General features: G+C 36.7%; 1 long non-coding RNA gene across 1 annotated transcript; it reads right to left on the bottom strand.

The window, feature by feature from the left end:
* Positions 1-607: 607 nt before the first annotated feature.
* LOC110884722 lies at positions 608-3,914 on the bottom strand. Its single transcript, XR_002561495.2, has 3 exons — positions 3,795-3,914; positions 1,291-1,505; positions 608-1,188 (listed from the first exon to the last, which is right to left on the bottom strand). It is a non-coding gene; the product is annotated as an uncharacterized LOC110884722 (long non-coding RNA).
* Positions 3,915-4,377: the final 463 nt, after the last annotated feature.

The following is a 4,377-nucleotide window of genomic DNA, read 5'->3' as shown; positions in this document are numbered from 1 at the left end:
CTATCTCTAAGGAAGATCTTTTTAAGGTTCTTTCCCTCCTCTACTTCGTTCTATCATCTCCGAGGTTGACTAATCGTAGATTCGAGAAGTTGTAATTAGGACCACACTTAGGCTTTGGCCGGTTCATTGTGGTCAATCCACCAAGTGTTTGTAGCTAATAATTGGCTAAACTTGTTGTATTGATTTGTTTTAGATGAACCTTAATGTAAATACATAGGGTTATTGGATTTTAATAATCCTAAGTTTCACCAGTTGGCCGATAATAATCCTAGATGCAGAGTACAGACTCAAAAGAGTTCATATTTTCTTGGTTGTAGATAGCTCTGGTGGTAACATAGTACATCAAGTCGCTTTACAAGCGGTTAAATCCAAAATCCATGTGTTGCGAAACATACTGTTGAATTCAATGTTTGGTGGGCAAACACAGACTAAATCTCAGACATGTTTGGATACTAAATATTTTGTGACAATTCAAGACAGAGACTGGTATTAGAAGGCTTTTCTTCCTGAGGGTGAAGATAGGGACCACCCTGCTTGTAACCCTTTTGGGCCAAGGGGTATTATTGCACGTTGAGGAGGGTGCCACTAGCGGTTCTTGGGTCTTTATTCAAAACAAACAAGTTAAAGGGTAACATAGTTAATTTACACAAAGTTAACAAGTTTTTTTTTTTTTTTAAATATATGCACAAAAACTCTGTTCAATGACTTTGCAGATCAAGTTTTAAAATTCTACCCAAGATACCCAGCTAAGCATTACATTAATGAAAGTATGAAACCCTAAAACCCACATGAACCCTAATTCAGAGGCAAATAATATACCATTTTCCTTAAACTGCCGAGCCCTCAGAGGCAGCTTGCTGCTGTAAGTTGTTAATTGTGGCCATTTTGATCGGCGATATTTTGCTCCAAAAAACCAAGATCCATTTCTAAAAGTTGATTCTCATTGTTGACCGCCTCAATCATCCCTTGCAATCGAATAACATTTGTCTGTAGTGCAGCATGTTGCGAATACAGTTCGGACAACCCATGCATAGCTCCTTCAACAGGATGTGCTTTTCTTTCCTGATTCTCAGCGACTACAATTTGAATAAAGACGACCTGCTTGTCAAGAACCTGAAGCTCAGAATTGAATCATGGTCATCACTCATCCAAAGTATGCTCGATCCTGGTCCGATAGATATTTATTCACTAAAGATCACATCAAATAAATAAATATTAAGCAAAATGGATGGAGTTGATTAAAAAAGAAAAGACCAATAATTGCAAAAAAAATAAAAAAAAAATACAAACCAGCAAAAGTTTCTTCAAGAACATACAACTGAAAAGGTGTCTTCTTCAAGTATTTCACCCTTGGCTCACCATCCATTTCAGCTCAAAAGGATTGAGTTGTGGGAACTGAGAAGACAGTTCAGACAACCCATACATAGCTCCTTCGACAGGATGTGCCTTTCTTTCCTGATTCTCAGCCACTACACTTTGAATAAAGACGCATGCTTGTCAAGAACCTGAAGCTCAGAATTGAATCATGGTCATCACTCATCTAAAATCTGTAAACCAGGCCAGTATACGAGTTCTAAACTAACTTATCAAAAGGTTTACATTACTTGTTGTAGAAAACAAATTATCTAACTTTATATAATAGTAAAAAGAGTAAAATGCAATTTGCGTCCTTGTGGTATGTCCCAAACATCAACTTGAGCCCCTAAATTAAATTTTTGGATGTTTGAGCCCCTGTGGTATTAATTTCATAACAGTATGAGTCCCTGCCGTCAGTCTTCCGTCAGTTTGACCGTTTGCTAGTTGTGAAAAGTCCATAATACCCCCCCACCCTTTAATATCTACACTTAAATGTTCACCAGTTTCATTATCATCATCAACAGTCTCGACAAAGTTCTCCCAACTCCCAATATCATCATCATCAACAGCTCTCCCAACTCCCAAGATCATCATCATCATCTTCATCGAAGAGATCAACAGATCATCTTCATCATCTTCATCGAACAACGAACAGATCATCTTCATCTTCATCGAATAAATCAGGTTCATCTTCATCTTCATCCTCATATTGGTCGTTCGATGTGTTTATGTGTTTATATTGTGAAAAAACAGAGGGTTGATTCCGGGTTTGATTTTGGTTGATTTTGGGTTACATTCGATGAAAAACAGAGGGTGAAAAACAGAGGGTGAAAAACAGATTTTGGGTTGATTCTGGGTTTGATTTTGGGTTTGATTTTGAATGTGTTTATATTGTGAAAAAACAGAGGGTTGATTCTGGGTTGATTTTGGGTTACATTCGATGAAAAACAAAGGGTGAAAAACAGAGGGTGAAAAACAGATTTTGGGTTTGATTTTGGGTTGATTATGGGTTTGATTTTGGGTTGATTCTGGGTTTGATTTTGGGTTTGATTTGAATGTGTTTAGTGAAAAACAGAGGGTGAAAAACAGAGGGTTGATTTTCGGTGAAAAACAGAGGGTTTGATTCGATGATTTGGGTTCCTCATATTAAGAACTGATCGGCTCAGTTTCGGATTGAATGTGTTCCTCATTTTGATTTTTGTTTTTTGTTTGATTCGATGATAACAGTTATTTGGGTATTTTGGTTTTAATTTGATGATTTGAATGTGTTATTTGGGGGGGTTTGAATGTGTTTTGGTTTTGATTCTTGTGGATTTAGGGTTTACGGTATCAAAACAGAGAGGGTTTCAATGTGGGTTTGAATGTGTTTTGGTTTTTGATTCTTGCGGGTTTTGATTCTTGTGGGTTTAGGGTTTAGGGTATCCTCATTTGAATGTGTTTTGGTTTTGATGCTGGTTTGAATGTTTTTGTTCCTCGTTTGAATGTGTTTTAGTTTTGATTCTGGTTTGAATGTTTTTGTTGTATCGGATCAGTTTTGGATTGAATGTGTTCCTCATTTGAATGTGTTTTGTTGTACAGAATGGCTGCGGACGTAAAGATACTACGCAAAACACCAACTACGAAGGCGAGAACACTTGACAACCTCCTAGAAGATGGCGCGGTGCACATAAGGAAGTGATTGATATGAATGAATACAACCCCAGTGGCAGATACGTAATTAGCGAGCTCTGGAATTTCATATCTACCACTTGGGTTATATTCATTCATATCTGCTACATTCCGAAGTGCACCCGTCAGTAAAGATCCACAATTGCTTGTGGATCTTTGACGTTTTGTCTCTGTATTGTATGTTTCGGTCTTTTGTTATCGAGTCTGTAAGTTACGGTCTTTTGTTATCGAGAATTTTATTATGAATGAATATAACCCAATTGCTTGTGGATCTTTGATATATATAGGATACATTTAATTATTATATTGCATTTATTTAAAAAGAGTTAATTATTAGATTGCATTTTTAAAAAAATAAAAGAGCTAATTTAATTTGAATTATTAGATTTCTTAAGAAAAAGGCAAAAAATGAATTTAGGGGCTCAGGTTGATATTTCACTCATACCATAGGAACGCAAAGTGTTATTAATATATGTCAAAAGACGGTCTTACCCCTGCCTCAAACAGTCAAACTGACGGCAGGGACTCAAATTGTTATGAATTTATAAGGTCAGGGGCTCAAACATCCAAAAATTTAATTTAGGGGCTCAGGTTGATGTTTAGAACATACCACAGTGACGCAAATTGCATTTTTCTCTAGTAAAAATAACAACTTATTATGAAAATTGATTCAGACTTGCAAGCAAAAGGTTTTTGTTTTGTTTGATATTTACTACAACAAACCAAGTAACACAACGACTAGAACACAAGCTTAATATAATAATACTCACCATTCTGAAGCTCAAAAACATGTGGTGTTTATGGTTAGTATGAAAGGATGACGTTCAACAAGTCGCCATTGAAGATTTGCTTGACAAATCTTGATAAATCTCATCTTCGTTGGTGAACACCTAAAAAACAATTTATTGCGAAAAAAACGTGAGTGGAATTGTTGTTGAACTCGTTGTATGCAACGTTAAACCATCCTAAATCCTACAGCCAACCACAAGCAATGTTGTAATCGCTCGCCTACGGGGTGATTAATTGCTAATCGCTCGCCTGGATTTGCCCAAATGGTCTGTCCAGGCGCTCATAGTCAAAATGGGTCAAAATCAGTCCAAAATCTCTCAAAATCGGACCTAGTTTGTCAAAATTGGACCAAATAAATCAAGTAGGAGGAGTTCTTGCCTTATTTTGAACCAAAATCGAAGCAAATTTGATCAGAATTTTGGGGCCGAGTTTGTATCTTGTGTGGGCTCTTGAAGAAGTGAAAATGGGCGAACAATGAAGGGGGTGGTAAATTAGGGTTATTTCCATACTATAAATAGCAACACTTTGGTGTTTGTTGTTGTACTGCAGAGGAATAGCAACACT

Source organism: Helianthus annuus, chromosome 10, assembly GCF_002127325.2.
Source record: "Helianthus annuus cultivar XRQ/B chromosome 10, HanXRQr2.0-SUNRISE, whole genome shotgun sequence".
NCBI lineage: Eukaryota > Viridiplantae > Streptophyta > Magnoliopsida > Asterales > Asteraceae > Helianthus > Helianthus annuus.
This window is presented reverse-complemented; position numbering and strand designations above follow the sequence as displayed.